The 18,712-nt window shown below is 40.4% G+C and overlaps 1 long non-coding RNA gene across 1 annotated transcript; it reads right to left on the bottom strand.

Annotated features, from left to right (window-relative positions):
* Positions 1-2,212: 2,212 nt before the first annotated feature.
* Positions 2,213-17,714, bottom strand: LOC117517062. Its single transcript, XR_004562636.1, has 3 exons — positions 17,138-17,714; positions 16,601-16,605; positions 2,213-2,223 (listed from the first exon to the last, which is right to left on the bottom strand). It is a non-coding gene; the product is annotated as an uncharacterized LOC117517062 (long non-coding RNA).
* Between the last annotated feature and the right edge of the window lie 998 nt (positions 17,715-18,712).

Here is an 18,712-nt window from a genome sequence, read left to right as displayed (position 1 = left end):
TTCAAACCTGAATGGCAGCCAACCAGTCGGTCCAGGCATCTCAAAAGTCACCATCTACCTGCTTCACCCAGCTGAAACTTGTCCTTCTCTAACTGCTGGTGTGCTCAATTCTGAGGCACCTGCATGATGGATCATGTGCCGAGAAATGTGTCACATGGCAAAATGTCATAGTAACGCTCCTCATCTTCGTCTCCCAAAGTAACTGTTCTTTAGATACTAAGTCTTTCCACTGGTACCCATGGATCCTCTGAAAAGTTGGAGTGCCAAAGACATCCAGTTGGTCACTGGCTATCGTTCAAGTCATACAACCACATGGAAAGACAAGGACCATAAAGACTTGGAAGCTTCATTCTCCTGCCAAGATATCGGCATCACCAAACATCTCTGTCCAGTGACTGTCATGACTCCGTAAACTCCTTCCAGGTACCTCTTGATACCAAAGACAGAAGACTCAGATGAGTGAATGACTAAAAGTTTGACACTTTCACAAGAAAAGCTTCAAAGAAGCATCCTAATCAGACTGTGGAACTATCTGAAGTTGCTTGTTTTCACTCCTCTGGGATGTCAAATCTCCTCACCCTGTCTCCTTTGACCTGTATGGAACCTTTTGAGATATTCACTGCCTGGATGGTTGTGAAACTTTGTTGTCCTGTCTGCATGGGTGAGTCCAGGCACCCTGCAAAGGAACCTCATTTTAGCTGGTTGTATTTTTTCCTTTCAATACAAAAAGTTTTTGGACACCAGCAGCAAGTGAGGGATGGAATATAAATAGACTTGACTCATCACTGTCTTTGTTACAAATGTCTAAAACACCTGCAGCAGGACCACTTGACCCAACAGTCAAACCCACGCTCCATTTTTCCATCACTTGTGAATATGAGCTCATACTGTTTAAGCTAAAGGCACCATCGAACCTTGATTTCTGAGTCTTTATCATGTTATCATCACATTGAAATTGGCTACTTGTCAAGTTACTAATGTCTCTCCTATCATGACATTGATTTTTATTGTTATGGTGTCACACTAGTGATGAACCCAAGCTGAAGTGAAGATAGTTGCTGTTCTCTACTTCAGTTGAAATGTGTGACATATTTTTGATAAATTCATTAAAGATACCTTTTCAAGTACTTTCTCCATCAAAACCAGGCCCAATGATGAAAGTGTCAGTTGTGGGCCTAATGATCTGAGCACATTACATCAGTAACTGCCAGAAACTGACTATATTGTAGACCATTTCTAGTTACAATGAAAAATATATCTTCATTCCAGACGACAGAGATGATGAGATGAGATGAGATGATGAGAGTACCCTCTCTTCCAGGGTCACCTCACACTTTTATTCTGTCTTTTGTCACAGTGGCTGTACTTCCTTCTTGTTACATACTGTATGTTTTGCTTCCTTGTATGCTTCCATTAGTTTTTCTTGATCAGTGGGTGTGAAGTATGAAGCAAATTTTTTCTCTCTTTCCGCATGCATAAATTTCTGTACCACAAGGCCTGTTGTAGAAACACATTCAGTTCATTTTTTATCTTGGTTAATTGTACTTGGCTTACTGTAGTTGCATCTACTCAGTGTGGGTTGGTCAGTGTGAAACATAGTCAACAAGGATGCAATGGCTAGGCTGGGGCAAACTTCACTTTTTCTCTCAATATGGATTTCTTAATTCTTCCTTTATGGAGAAACCCTCCTGATACCCCCATCACACTAGAGCACAAATGAGCCCAAATGCCATACGAATGAGAATTCGAACGACAGTTGTGCAAATTCGAGCTGCACTTGAATGCCTCATACAGCATTTGAGACGTTTGTGCAGCCAGAGCACATGCAGTCTACATTCGTGTGGCGCTCGTGTTGGAAAACATTGGAACGGTGGGCAATTTGCAGTCGTACCGCATTCTGACTGTTGTATAAATGCGCTATGACCATCTGGCTGGGGTCTTACAGCCATGTTAACATGATATTACAGATACATCCTCTGACATGAGGTGGACTGACAATGGATGTGTGATATCATGCTCATTCTGGACGTTACACCTCAATAACAGGTGCTGAAGCACAGGTGATCTCCAGGACTGGAGCTGGTGACGCCCGCTGTATGATACAAGCACTTTAAAATGAAAAAATCTTGCATGCTGTCAGGTATGTTACTGAAAATATCTGGATGAAATCCTTGCACTTAAATTGTGCCTTGTGACATTGACATCCTATCTCCCATCATGGGTCTAATCAGTGTCATATTCACAGATGTTTGAATGCTGAGTGGAAGTGAAAGGTGGCACAGGCTTGCTTGTGTCTCTGTATCCTCAGCACTGGTGTCTGCAGGTTTTTTATTTATATTTTTTCTGTAGTTGTAATGAAGTACATGCTGATGTCACATTCCAACAGAACACAGTTTGTGGAACTCTGCTGGAAGACAACCAGCTTTAATGAGGAAAATGTCACTCTTGTTTTTCCTTCAGAATATTTAAACAATCATTGCTTATCCAAGCAACAACATACAGAAAATCCCAGTAAAGAAGAAAACTCAAGCCTTCATTACCAGGGATGAAACAAGGTCTGTGGAGACCCCAGGGAAATGATTATTATTAAATTGTAAATGGATTGCATTATACAGCACTTTTCCATCTGAACCAGAAACTCAAGGTGATGCTTTGTATTCACCCATTCACAAACACACCAACATCAGGGTGCTGCCATGCAAGGGGCACAATACACACCAGGGGCAACTTGGGGATTAAGGACTTTGCCCTAGGGCCGTTAAAGATTTTCCAGCCCGATGGGGATTTGAACCGATAAAACTATTTCCTGAGTTTTATTTTTGAGTAATTCTTCAGTGAAAGTAGCTGGCATCATCTTAGTGGCAGGAAATACTCAGATTCTTAATAGCTGCATGGGATTACAACAGAGCACTTAATCTCACCAAGTTATTAATGACTTGTCTTTCAAAAGTCACTGCACAGCTTGTGTTTTGCACAATGAGTTTAGTAGGAATTTATATTTAACTATAAAGTCTTCCATGCCAGTAATACCGTCATTACCTTTGGAGCACTGAAGAGAACAAGCATAATTTTAAAGATGATTCTGTCCAAATTATAGCCCCTGTAAATGCACAAGATTAACTGTTATTGTTGGTGTTACAGTGAATGAATCCATATTTCAATATGATGCTCATTTTTACCAACTGCTGATGGATTGTGGGGAAGGCATTCCAGGTTGTATGACATCATTTTTTTTAAAGTCGACAATTGTTTAATGAAAGTCAAGTCGAGGTCAACTTACCAGTGATGACTGTGTTAATAAAACCATGGGGAGAAAGGAATTTTTCAGGAACAATCTGTGTGCACAAAAACTAAATGATTTTCTATGAGAGAAACAAATATAAAGAACAACAGGCCACAATTCAGCAACAACAGTTTTATGTAACTCACCTTTTCAAAAGGAGGCACAAAACATTCAAGCCCATTTTATGAAGTTTGTAGCATGTCATTTTTCAAAATATTTGTTTCACAGTTTGAGTTGTTTCTTTTGATTGTGAGGTTAGGAAATTATATCCACACATATGTATTTGTTAAGCTGGGTTTACACTGTGTGGGTTTTGGCCCTTTTTGAGCCGATTTTTCACTCGTGCGAGAATTTTTTTGGATCACGCCGAGTTTCAGCTTAATCGTATGTCCTGCATCGTGTAGTATACATGGAGTAAGGAGCTGCGTTTAACCTCTCATGACCACCTCCCCATCGGCAATCGTATGGTCGGATGAAAATCAAACCTGTTTGATGTTGAAGCAGCACTACAAGCGTCTACGAGCTGATTTACCCCAACCTCTCGCACTGCCCAGGTGCAAACACCGATGTGGAATTGGAGAGAGCATAAACAGTGATCATCTCTTTGGGAGAGAGCAGCTTCTGTTTACGTTTTGCTTCCAGAAACACGAGTCCGACGTGTGGTTTTTGAACGTACAACGCGAGTCGTCAGATCGCATCAGAGAATCGGGCCATATAGTGTGACAACATAAATCGTGCGCTCTGAACTTTTACACCCTGTGGTTTTGTCGTACAGTTTGAGCTGGATCCAAGTACAGCGATTGAAAATATTGTACAGTGTCTGTCCAACATTAAATGTTTCAGAGCTAGGACTGCATCAGACATGAAAAAGTGGCTTTGTGCCATCTCCCGTTCATATGTAGTCTTTCTGAAGAAAAAGTTTTACATCTACCACTGTTAGCTTTAAGTTGCTATTTGCTCACTGGTGCCACTTGGAGAAAATTGTGACACCATGCAGACACAATCCTTTTCACCCTGAGACAAAATTAATTTAATTTTCTTCTTTTGTGCATTCTGTTCTGAATAACAAGTACAAGCAGTCCTGAGGATGTTAATTATCTGAGTGATCAAATTGCTTTAGCTCGCTGATGTTTGGCTTCAGGAAGTCTTTATTTTGTGTCACTGTGACTTTAATGGAGAGTGTATTGACAGAGTCCCTCAGCAGAACATTGCTATAAGTAATGGCCATGGATTGTTGGCGCGTGTTAAAAGTGGAAAGACAATGAATCACATTAACTTTTACAAGAGGGAAGGCCATCTCATCAAAGGACTGAACCACAAATGACAACTGCTCTGCAGCAGTCATTGGGGGTGGTCAAATGTCATATCACAGACTTACATATTGGAAAGATGTGGTCATTTTCCGCATGGTAAAATGATCAACCTGTCTAACCTTTCAGTCACATCACTTTGAAGGCAGACTAATAAATGGCAAAGTCCTTTGTGGATTAAAAAAAAAAAGAAGAAGAATTAAATACTACAAACCCCCAGCCTTTTTCCAGCATTCAGAACTGTATTGCTTCAGGAAAATTTGACAAGAAAAAAAAATTAGAAATTCCACTGTATTTGTCATTTTAAACACTGTGATGTCAATAATGACTATTTTTTTTCCTACTCTCATCCATCAGATCCTGTTGCAAGACACTGAAAAGCCAGTAAGACTGAAGGACGACAGGGAAAAGAAGCTGTAACAAAACACTGATATATTTCATGTTTATATTTCCAATGTGAACCTATATGTTGGCGTTACAAACAGTTTGACACTCAGGGCCCAACAATAAATTGTATATATACTGGACAAACTCTGCGTGGCTTCACCCATAGGCTTTCTATACAGACCCAAAAGAGCCTATAAGAAGCCCAAATCTGGGGGTTGCCATGTTGGAAGGGCTTATTGTGCCTATATCATGAAGAACCCATAAATGGATAAAGTGGTGAAGCGTGGGTGGCTCAGTGTATGAAAAACGAAGCCTGAACATGCCACTTTCTTCAAGTAGGACCCAGCTAAGCTATCAGGGTGGCTTTGGTTTGAGTGTTTACTCACTCTTATTTCTGGGGACTGCGCTGTGGTAAGTGTTTGCTTTGGTGTGGGCATTAGAAGTTATGAACCTCTTATTTTCTCAGTAATCGTACATTAACAGAATTTAATGGAAGCTACCGACAGTTGCTGGAAGTGCTAACACCGTTACAACATTAAATAATACAAGAATTTCACACAGCACAAATCTTGCAGCAGTGACTCTGAGATGATACTGTATTTTAGGACATTTCTCCGGACAACAAGCCATATTATTCCAGGGATCAGCAATCACAAAGGAAGGCAGACCAAGAGAGATAAAAGCAGAATGTTGGACAAGTGATAAGGATGCCAACTGCAACAAGCATTGAAAACTAACCGACAGTCATTGACAGAAAACAAGGAACTGGAATATGGGAAGTGATGACAGAAAATGGAGACAGGTGAGTGAATTAATTAAAACGCAGGTGTGTAGGCAAAGCAGAAGCAAACCCTACACGAGTGTGCTCATAGAGGAAGACTGTATGATGCACACACAGGGAGAAACTGTACTTGATCAGCACTAGGCATGGGCCGGTATTGGATTTGGACGGTATGATAACCGTGGGCTAGATTACAGCAGTTTCACGGTATTATGTATAGCTTTAAAATGTGCTTTAACATTATGGCTATTTGCATATGAAGCACGCGTGATTCAGGCGCACTAATTGACGCGATGTCTACCGCTACGAGCACTATACCACCGATAACTTAGAGAAAATACCAAAATAATGGTCTCTCTTTTAGACATGTAGCATCTGCCCCGTGGGAAACATGACTTATGTAGCGGCTGCACTCTGCGATGTGTTATGACTCCGCCCATTCGCTCCCCTCGGGACGCGAACTCACGATCCTCTGCATGGGAGTCGGACTCTCTAACCAGAAGGCTAAAACCCAGGGCTCTGGCCTTGTGACCAGAGAATCCTTTTGAGCTGTTGGGAGTGAGGTTTACTAACTACATCTGCACAGCGACACCTGCTGGCCTCCGTTACATTCACCTCCCTAAACTCACTCCCATCCGGGTACACGGCACCATTGTAGCGGCTGCACTCTGCGATGTGTTGTTATGACTCCGCCCATTCGCTCCACTCGGGACGCAAACTCACGATCCTCTGCATGGGAGTCGGACTCTCTAACCAGAGGGCTAAAACCCAGGGCTCTGGCCTTGTGACCAGAGAATCCTTTTGAGCTGTTGGGAGTGAGGTTTACTAACTATACCTGCACAGCGACACCTGCTGGCCTCTGTTACACTTACTTGTTTAGGGAGAAACGTGACTGGAATAAGGTCCGGAGCTCTGGATGCTCAATACTTGGCCCAGCTTCACCAACAAAGTGCTTGGAATAGATGTATTTGTCCTTCTTGACATGTTTGTGGGAGAAATTTGGTTGACCACAAGCACAACTCGAGTCCTCCACTTGTACTTCTCAGTGGTTTCAAAGATGGGATAAAGTTTACTCCTTTGTGGGTATCTTGAATCGCTCTGCGTCCGACACACACCATAGCTATGGTGCTTTGTTTCCACTGTTTTTGACTTGAAGGGCTATTCCGTAGAAAATAAAACGAAAAAGCTGACTTGGTCCTTTTCGACAGGGTGAAAAGTTCAGTGCAGGCTTCGCCTCCTTAGCCATGATGCAGAGCTTGCTAACGTTAGCTGCCTGTTTGTAAACAGAGACAGAGGTGCGCGCCAGGGGAAGGACGGCAGCAGCCGCCTCCACTCTGCCTGTCGTGAATTCTCATAACCCGCTCATACCGTAGGAATGGTATAACGGAAGATTTTTGTGGTTTTAATACCGTGGCTTTTTTATACCATGGTATATACTGTGAAACTGGTTATCGGCCCATGTCTAATTAGCACACAGAAAACCAACAAAGGTGAGTGACTCCATGGAAAGGAGGTAAAAGTAAGATGTAACTCAGGTGAGTGCACACAGTTCAAACTGACAGAGTGATGAAAAAAATCCAGCAATCACACCTAACTGGCACCATGGACCATACCATAACATCCTGTACATCTGAAAGACAATTTTTTTTTGAAAGGTTCACTGGTTTGTGTGTTTACCGAACTTCACCCCACAGCTGAGAAGCTAAATTTAGAGGGAGAAACCTACATCTGGAGCTGGTATTGATGACCATATTGATTGTTTTTTCAAGGTCCAAAAGATGGCATCTCTTTTCACAAAAGCATTCAAATCACACTGTGCTTTAGTTTGCTTTAGTTAGTTTACATGAATGAAAAATTATAACAAAATATTTTTTAACCTTATCAATTATTTGAAATGCATAGCACCTTACAGTAAATCATCTTATTCACATTTTTTTTTCACATATTTATGCATACTTTTCAGCCACATTTGTACTTATTTTGTGTATTCTTCCACTGGGGGGCAGTGATAATATCACCAACAAGAGTATGGTGGATCATCTGAGTGGAAAAAGTATGGTACTTGTACTTGTTATTACATCCATCAAGGACGTAATAAAATCATCGGTATTTATTTATTTATCTGTCTGTTTGTCTGCCTGACTGTTAGCAGGATTATGTCAAAACTTTGGCACGGATTTTCAGAGGTCTCAAACCAGTTCCAGAAAGGGCCGAGAGGGTGCAGGCTTTCTGTGCAACCACCCACTCCAGCAGGTGATTTCACTGATTAACTGATTTCACCTGCTCAAAGTGATGTTAATCAGTGAAATTATATAGACCATGGACCCATTAAATTTTGGAGGTGATCCAGAAATGTACTCTGGATCAAATTTCACTTCATATAGTCTTTGAAGGATTACTGTTAGGATTACGCCAAAACTACTGCACGGATTTTGATGGGATTTTCAACACAGATACATATTAGGTCACGGAAGCTCCACTCAATTTTGGAGGTGACCCAGATCCGGATTCTGGATCCAGATTTCACTATATATAGGCTTTGAAGTATTACTTCAAAACTACTTCACAGATTCTCACCAGATTTGAACCACAGATAGATATTAGGGAATGGAAGACTCCACTCAATTTTTGAGGTGAGCCAAATGCAGATTCTGGATCAAGATTCACTTTATAAAGGCTTTGAAGGATTACATCAAAACTACTTCATGGATTCTCACCAAATTTTCACCACGGATGCACATTAAGCCATGGAAGACTTCATTAAATTTTGGAGGTGATCCGGATCCGAATCCGGATTCTGGATCCAGACTGCTCTTTATATAGGCTTTGAAGGATTACTTCAAAACTACTCCACGGATCCTCACCAAATTTGAACCACAGGTAGATATTAGGGCACGGAGGACTCCACTGAATTTTGGAGGTGATCCAGATTCAGATTCTGGATCAAGATTCCCTTTCTAAAGGCTTTGAAGGATTACATCAAAACTACTTCATGGATTCTCACCAAATTTTCACCACGGATACATATTAGGCCATGGAAGACTCCGTTAAATTTTGGAGGTGATCCAGATCCGAATCTGGATTCTGGATCGATTTTACTTTATATGGGTTTGAAAGATGACTTCAAAACTACTTCACAGATTCTCACGAAATTTGAACCACAGAGAGATATTAGGGCTTGGAAGACTTCACTGAATTTTGGAGGTGATCAGGATCCAGATTGGTGGATGCCAGAAGTCTCTGATTGCTCTTGTTCTAAATATTTTTAGGCTCACTGAACAAGTGCATGAACAGTCACAGGAAAGTGCACAAGATATCACACTTACAGTAACTTTTAGCATCATGTCATGCAAAACACATCGTGAGAATATGTTGCATAAATTTCAGTGTAATCCTCATTTAAATGACAAAATACGCTGAACTAAAATAATTTTTTAAATATGGTTTATTATACCATTTTCTTACAAAACGATCGCCTCATAAACCAGAAGACAGAAAATGCATAAAGAAAACTGTACAGTCAGATCTGTCACATTTGAACATTTTCTAAACATGAACAATGTTATCTACAACAGTGGCTTCTATTGATGTCTATCACACTAAGCTCTGCAGACCATTATTGGAGGGTTAAAAGACAGGGATGGAAATAGTCATGTGACACCAAAGGTAGATTCAAACAAACAACATGAGCTAGCCAATAAAACTGTTCTATCAGCAAGCACAGTTATTTTCTTTCTTTTGTCGAATCAACCTTGTAAGCCGACGGATGTAACACAGAAGGCATTAAAGTGATTTATTCCACAAGCAACCATATGCAAAAGAAAGACCAAAGGGTGGAGAAACTGTCGTTACATGCATGTACCAAAGGTGTCAAATACTGAAGAGTACTCATTTAGAGCCACGTGTTGGATGGCGTAGTCAATTTAGGAAGCAACAGAGCTTGTATCTATCAGCATTTTTTTTGTCTTCTTTTTCCTCCTAATGCTGTGCTGAGAAATCTGGACCACCATTTGGATAATTTCACATTCAAACAACATACAATATATATGTTGGATATTTAATTCTCTCCTCAGTGCAACAGTGGTCTAAGAAACATTACCAACATTTAGTGTTTTACCTTCAAAAATATGCAAGCTTTCGTGCCATAATTATTTTATTGCAGATTAGCAGTAAACACCTAAACCACAATCAAAAACAACAAATCATTTCAACTTCATACAATGATTGCTTTCTACCCTACACTTTACATTTGGTAGGTTGGAGGCACAACTATGTAGTATTAGATTATGATAATACTTAATTTGTTACAAGTAGTTTAAAAGAGTCCAGATGGATTTGGATACTGGTACCTGTGGTGGATCAAAGATTTTTTTTTCCAAGTCCAGGGCCATGCAGTAGCCTAATATATTCCCAACATACATGCATTATTCCCTGCTCAGTAAGATGTATACATTTCACCACTTATACCTTAGCTCTTGGCTACAGTTTTGGATTCGAGGGAGCACACATCATTTAATAACTTCTGCAAATTGTTCCTTGTTAAAACACTTTGTGTATTTTTAAAAAAACTTAGAAAATAAAAACTTAATTTTTATATTCAATTATACTGTGGTGTATGCATTAGGGCCCCTTCACACATAGTACGAATAAGTACAAATCAGGGCAAATCACGGCGGAACAGCTCGTATGAGCAAACCACGAAAACATCGAGCTGATGGGCAGGCGTGAACGATCCCACTGTGACGGTTTCGTGCACAACACCGTGGCAGCAGAACACAATGCAAGCAGCTGCGCAATGTGGTTACACATTGTAACCACATTGCACAGCTGCTGTGAAAAAAAAAGAAGAAAAATACATGCCACGCATGGGATTCAAACCTGCAATTTATAAAAGCTCTGATTGCTAGACAGAAACTTCACCACTGCACTATCATTGCTGGCTTGTAAAAGGTGCGGAAAAATGCCTGAAATCAACAAGGAGATAGACGTATTTAAAAAAAACACATACACGCCATAAAAAAACACCACATTTTATTGAATCCCTCTTATCAAGCGGACAATACAAGTGTGAACCATCTGCTCCTCTGTAGATGACCCATGGTCACAGATGTACAGTCATGAAAAGACATGAATGGACCATTGCGCACTTATGTTCACATCTGTTGAACCTGGCGTGTCCGGCCCAACATGCATGTCTTGTGGACAGCGCACTGCAGGACAGACAGTGTCATGTGGAACAGTGCTCACGTGGGTGATGTGACATTCAGATCGCCCTCTGCGTGTTGTGATCTGACAGTCCGTATCACCTGGGGCAGCCTGTCAGTGTGCGCCCTGTGTGCGCTCTCCAGCCCATTGCCAAAGCAATATATGTTTTTATGTATTTCCACGTGGGGACAGCAAGCACACACACACGCGTGCGTCAGTCAAAACACGACACGTGTTCTGCAACTGTGACATCCAGGACCAGAGATGTCAACAGCTGCTGCTGTTGGCAGCAAGCCATGCCCCCTGTCCGTTCAGCACACAGACCAAGGTGTAACTCTGTAATCAGATGAGAGGTGCCTCACCTGCAGGGAGGGAGGGGGTTGGTGTGCAAACCACATGCACACCATGTGTTGGGGCAGCGGGGGGAGCACCCAAAACACACGCACACATGATGTTGGGGAGCCAACACTCTGGCATGCCACATGTGTACTTAGCAACTTCACAGTCATGGGGGCACTTAAGACAGATTTCACCGGCAGCTCGAAAGTGATTGTCAACTGTTTTCGTGCTAACAGTGTGAATGGCCATACATTTTCTAAGTGCCAAGCGAGCAGAGTTAGAGGTTCCTGTGTCACCTGTAATTTGGCCAACACCTGCCGCTAGAGGGATCGAATAGGCTCTCACAGGGCACATTCTGTCTTTCAGCCGCAGGTGTTTGCAAATAGTTGTAGTGACACGTGTATGAGGCATTGGAGGCAGCTCCGATTTTTCACAATTGGCATGCAATTCCTCCATGTGCCAGTTGACTTAAATCGTGTTATGTGTGAAGAGACCCTTACTGATGGTTCTTCTCTTCTTGTGTTACTGCCGTTGTGTCCAGCTTACCACTACCACTACCATCTGCTCTGGAGTGGGAATTACACAGAAAATTTTTAATATATAAGAATTTTTTTTGAAAGGACAGGGGCACTCAATATGATGTCAGCTGGGGCCAGTGCACCTCTGGGTCCACCCGTGAATGGTGCTGTGACTGGTAAAAGTAAGTCCCTTCGGCTGCTCCCTTGTTTGCACTCGGGGTCGCCACAGCAAATCCAAGGTGGAGCTGTATGTTAATGTGTTAATGGTGCTCTGACTGGTACCTTAATAAATTCAGATTCTCTGTACCAATGTGAATTGAACATTGTGAACACACTGTGGTTGCCCTTTGGTGAATCATGTTGAGCAAAGATAAATGAGTCATTAAACCAAAACTTTCACTCCCAACGTTTAACCCACCAACAAAGGTCATCGCCTGTGTATTCGCAAAGGCTGTGAGAATTTGTAAAGTGATTACATCCTGCTGTTGTTTGATTTGGTCTGTTTACCATCTCCCACACATGCAGGTGCCTCCTCTGTATTAACAAATTCAACCACACACACACACAAGCAAGTACAAGTCAAGAGGTTTTGGTTGGGCTGATTGCCCAAAATAATATTATATTGGAAGCGAACCTCTTTCTCCCACAGAGCTACCTGCTCTGGAATGTGATATCAAATATACAATATTTATAAATATTTGCTATATTAATAGCACTACAGTTCACAGATAAATACCAAATGTATTCAGCGGTCAATTTATTATGTATACCTAGATAATACCAGGTTGGACCCCTGTTTTTTCAGAACTGCCTGAATTCTTCATGGCATAGATTCAACAAGGTGTTGGAAACATTCCTTGGCGATGTTGAACCATATTGACATGATGGCATCATGCAGTCACCCATTCAACTAGTCTGCCCATTCGCCTCTGACATCAACAAGGCATTTTCATCCACACAATTGCTGCTCATGGGATATCTTCTCTTTTTGGACCATTCTCTGTAATCCCAAGAGATGGTTGTGTGTGAAAATCCCAGTAGATCTGCAGTTGCTGAAATATTCAAACCAGCCCATCTGTCACCAACAACCATGTCACCCTCAAAGTCACTTAAAAACCCTATCTTCCCCATTCTGATGGTCGATTTGAACTTCAGCAAGTTGTCTTCACCACGTCTAGATGGCTAAATGTATTGAGTTGCTGCCATGTGATTGACTGATGAGCTGTTTGTGTGAACAAATGTAGTAGCTTGCTCTGCTGTGTGTTGTGATTGACTCCTCCCACTCGCTCCTCACGGGAGGTGAACTCAGGATCTCTGGCATGGGAGGCAGACGCTCTGTCCAGTCGGCTAAAGACCCAGGCTATGGTCAAAGTGGCCTTTGTAGTATCCTTTGGCTGTCAGGGGAGTGAGGCCTATTGACTGCCTTATGCACAGTGACTCCTGCTGGCCTCCATCAAGCAAGCAATTGAACAGGTGTACCAAATAAAGTGGGCGATAAGTGTATATCAAACAATCATTTTTAAAAACATTTTGTTCTCCACTAAGCAAAGCAGCAACTGCTTTGGGTATAAGTTGGTGCATTCCCATAGCTTTAGATTTCAGAAGTCTTGCTTAGACATGCTTAAAGTTGATGCTTCACCCATCACATTCTAGAGCAGGTAGCTTTGTGGGAGAAAGAGGTTCGCTTCCAATATGTTGACCTGGGTTTGATACCACATGTCTGTGTCTTTGGACACTGTGCCTCTTTTGCATTGTGGGTGGCCATGGGTGAACAGCCTGAACTGACATCCCATCTGCAGAATCTGGGGATAAGCATTACCATCAAAGGTCCTCTGCGCTTCTAAAAATTATTTCAATCAAATCAGAATTTCAAAATAAACTGGTTATATTTGTATTTCCATAATCGATGCTGCTTTCTGACACATGCACGCACAGACACACACCAACAACAAACAAAAAAAAACCCTGTTCCAGCACCTGTTGTAAGATATCCTTTCAATCTATGAATTACATATTTAATTTTATGCAGTATAATTTTATGTAATTTATGGAACTCAGTGTTGTGCTTGTTTGTTAATTACTAAAACGACAAAGGTAATTACATAAGACGTGCAGAGTAAATTTCAGTTGACTAAGACTGCAGTAGTTTAGAGACATTTTGGGACAGGAATATAGTTTGTTTACTGGTCAATCTTCATTCCTACTCTCACCTATGGTCATGAGGGTTGGATCATGACCAGGTACAAATGGCCAAAATAGGTTTCCTTAGGAGGGTGGCTGGTGTGTCCCTTAGAGATAGGGTAAGAGGGTCGGTCATCCGTGAGGAGCTCAGAGTAGAGTTGCTGCTCCTTCGCGTTAAAAGGAGCCAGCTGAGGTGATTCGGGCATCTGGTAAGGATGCCTCCTGGGCACCTCCCTAGGGAGGTGTTCCTGGCACGTCCATCTGGGAGGAGACCCCGGGGAAGACCCAGGACTAGGTGGAGAGATTATATCTCCACACTGGCCTGGGAACGCCTCGGGATCCCCCAGTCAGAGGTGGTCAATGTGGCACAGGAAAGGGAAGTCTGGGGTCCCCTGCTGGAGCTGTTGCCCCTGCCACCCGAACCCGGAAAAGCGGCTGAAGATGAATGAATGAATGAAAATGCACATTAACAAACTGCCCAATAGTATTGCTGTATACGACTGTACAGTATTAGCTTAATATAACAAGGGCTTGACATCATGTTGTTCTTTGCTTTGACCTGAGAATTTTCATTAAAATAATATTATAAATTTTGTAGAATAGTATTATGTATGACACTAATAGTTTAATAGGCAAGTTTATCCAAATAATTAATTTATTCTCAACCATGCCTCATCAATGCCAGCTTTTAAAATCCAAGCAACTATGAAAAAAAAAAAATGCAAAATGGTAACTACAATTTTATGCAGTTAGTCAAAATGATTTATTGGACTTCAAAATGTCTTTTTAATGCAGAATAAGAGAATATGGGAATTACATCAGGAATAAGTTGTCAGCATGCAGCCTAAGCTAACGTAAATGTAGACCTCAACACAACTGTCAAGGCAGGAACACTATGGTAGCTACTGACAACATTATTACATCTGCAGAGAGGCAGCCAGCACTCTGGCTCTTAATGGATTGTCATTATAATGATTACTGTAAATGGCAATTGCAAATTACACAGATGTAACAATTCAACCACACCGAGAAAATATCTGCCATTTTCAGACCAAATTGCTGGTGGTTATTCATTTACTGCCTGGAAGCATGAAAAAACAAGTTTTGCCAAGGTAGTTGTAGAACTTTTAGAAACTGATTTCTTTCTTTAAATCTGCCTCAAGCTTGAGCAGCTCAGTGACATTCAGCCACAGTCATGGAGCCAATCCAACAATCCTCCTTAGTGACTGAATTACATTTGCCCCAAGTGTACATCTTTATATTTTGAGTTAGTTTCAATCATGTGACAAAATTAATATGTTTTATTCCCAGTCGTTCAATAACCCATTGTATTAGATACAGTTGGTGGCTTCGATAGAACAAAAATTTTAATATTGATATGAACATCACCAGGTAGCCATGTTTTCAGAATGTCCACAGGAACTTTTGGCAACCATTGCCAGTAATGTGACTCCCTGATCAGTTTATATATATATATAGATAGATAGATAGATAGATATACACAGTAGTGTTCAGAATAATAATAGTAGTGCTATGTGACTAAAAAGATTAATCCAGGTTTTGAGTATATTTCTTATTGTTACATGGGAAACAAGGTACCAGTAGATTCTCACAAATCCAACAAGACCAAGCATTCATGATATGCACACTCTTAAGGCTATGAAATTGGGCTATTAGTAAAAAAAAAAAGTAGAAAAGGGGGTGTTCATAATAATAGTAGCATCTGCTGTTGACACTACAAACTCAAAACTATTATGTTCACACTGCTTTTTTAGCAATCCTGTGAATCACTAAACTAGTATTTAGTTGTATAACCACAGTTTTCATGATTTCTTCACATCTGCGAGGCATTAATTTTGTTGGTTTGGAACCAAGATTTTGCTCATTTACTAGTGTGCTTGGGGTCATTGTCTTGTTGAAACACCCATTTCAAGGGCATGTCCTCTTCAGCATAAGGCAACATGGCCTCTTGAAGTATTTTGACATATCCAAACTGATCTATGATACCTGGTATGCGATATATAGGCCCAACACCATAGTAGGAGAAATATGCCCATATCATGATGCTTGCACCACCATGCTTCACTGTCTTCACTGTGAACTGTGGCTAGAATTCAGAGTTTGGGGGTTGTCTCACAAACTGTCTGCAGCCCTTGGACCCAAAAAGAATAATTTTACTCTCATCAGTCCACAAAATATTCCTCCATTTCTCTTTAGGCCAGTTGCTGTGTTCTTTGGCAAATTGTAACCTCTTCTGCACCTGTGTTTTATTTAACAGAGGGACTTTGCGGGGGATTCTTGCAAATAAATTAACTTCACACAGGCATCTTCTAACTGTCACAGCACTTACAGGTAACTCCAGACTGTCTTTGATCATCCTGGAGCTGATCAATGGGTGAGCCTTTGCCGTTCTGGTTATTCTTCTATCCATTTTGATGGTTGTTTTCTGTTTTCTTCCACACATCTCTGGTTTTGTTTGACCATTTTAAAGCATTGGAGATCATTGTAGATGAACAGCCTATCATTTTTTGCACCTGCGTATAAGTTTTCCCCTCTCCAATCAGCTTTTTAATCAAACGATGCTGTTCTTCTGAACAATGTCTTGAACGTCCCATTTTCCTCAGGCTTTCAAAGAGAAAAGTATGTTCAACAGGTGCTGGCTTCATCCTTAAATAGGGGACACCTGATTCACACCTGTTTGTTCCACAAAATTGATGAAGACACTGACTGAATGCCACATTACTATTATTGTGAACGCCCCCTTTTCTACTTTTTTTTTTACTAATAGCCCAGTTTCATAGCCGTAAGAGTGTGCATATCATGAATGCTTGGTCTTGTTGGATTTGTGAGAATCTACTGAATCTACTGGTACCTTGTTTCCCATTTAACAATAAGAAATATACTCAAAACCTGGATTAATCCTTTTAGTCACATAGCCCTACTATTATTCTGAACACTACTGTGTGTGTGTATATATATGTATATATATATATATATATATATATATATATATATATATATATATATATATATATATATATATATACATATATATATATATATATATATACATATATATACATATATATATATATATATATATATACATATATATATATATATATATATATACAGGACAGGACACCAGCAGCCATTGAAAAAATGTCTGTGGAGGCCTTCAGCTATCTTCAGGGGTCATATGACATTCTGTAGAAATGTCATGACATTCTGGTAAACTGCACTTTGTGCGCCTTTTGGATGGATTGAGATTTTAAAGAGTACATGCTTCCTGTTGTGTGTTGCTACATCCATATGTGGATAACATGACAATGGTTTTCAGCCAGGTTTCCAAACTGGGTAAATAATTATATAGTGACCATAGTGATAGTTCCTCCACCAAAACAACTGCAAAAATTTACCAGGTTAGGAATCACCTGACATCATATGGATGAAGCAATTCCAGGTTTTGTGTATATTTAGGAATCAGGCATAACTTGGATTTGATGCACTGGTCTTTTTGCTGGAGGAAAACAACTCTTACCACTGAGCAATTGTGTGGTGGTGATACAAATCGCATGCAGTAAACTTTTCTATGGTAACCCTGAACTCTGCTTAGTATCACCCATATACCAAATACTTGTTTGAGGATATGCATTAAAGCAACAAAGCAGACTCACTGGAAACTTTGTCAAAACTGTTAAGGGTATAGTGCATTGTCTATGGACTCGGAGGATGTGGTTGAGCTTTGGACATGTTCCAAATATATGCATCGTGGTTGAATCAGGAATCGTAATTCTTAATGAATGAGATTTTTCTTAAAGAATGAGAACTGGCGTTTTAACAATTATGGGTCATGTGACCAGTAAGCAATTTAGTCACACCTGAGAGTGCTCAGGCCATACCTGGATGAATCTGATGACGCTACACCTGAAACATGTTTGCTCAAAATATACCAGAGCAACATTAACTGCACTGATGTATTAATAACTAAATTAAACTTAGTCGTGAATTCACAATGAACCAGTTCAAACAGCGGTACAAAAATATGTTTTTTTCTAGGTATAGGGAGGAGGAAGGGTAATGAGGGTTAGGGTGATTTTGTTTTTTGCTTCGGCTTGTATATATATATATATATATATATATATATATATATATATATATATATATATATATATATATATATATATATATATAGATAGATAGATATCGGTTTAGGTGTGTAGGAATCTATGTGTATATGTGGCAAAGGGTATTACTGGTTGTGGGGAAGAAGGGATAGGGATAAATAAGCTGATGCTTCACCCTACCCCTTTTCGGACATGTTGGGTACACAGTAGGAACTTTTTTGTTGTCGTTTTTACTGATCTATCTTGTATTTGTTGTTGTATCAAATGTTCGAAATAAACAGTTTTCATTCATTCATTCACTGTCGTAGTACAAGTGTAGTGCAGACAGCTTCTCCAAGCAGCCATCTGTGGATTATTTGTAAATGGAATGTGCCAGTCACTGTCCATGGTGCTGAAATGCAAGCATATTTGAACGTATTTTTTAGGGATGGGTATTGATAAGATTTTATCGATATCGATGCCATTATCGATCCGATTCCTTATCGATTCCCTTATCGATACTTCTTGTGAATTTTCTGTGTACTAAAAGTAGGCTTTACAGGTTTTCTATGTATTTTATTGCGTCTTAAAGTAAATAAATA

The sequence above is a fragment of the Thalassophryne amazonica genome, chromosome 9 (assembly GCF_902500255.1).
Source record: "Thalassophryne amazonica chromosome 9, fThaAma1.1, whole genome shotgun sequence".
Classification (NCBI taxonomy): domain Eukaryota; kingdom Metazoa; phylum Chordata; class Actinopteri; order Batrachoidiformes; family Batrachoididae; genus Thalassophryne; species Thalassophryne amazonica.
Note: the sequence above shows the minus strand (reverse complement) of the source record. Positions and strands in the feature narration are given on the sequence as shown.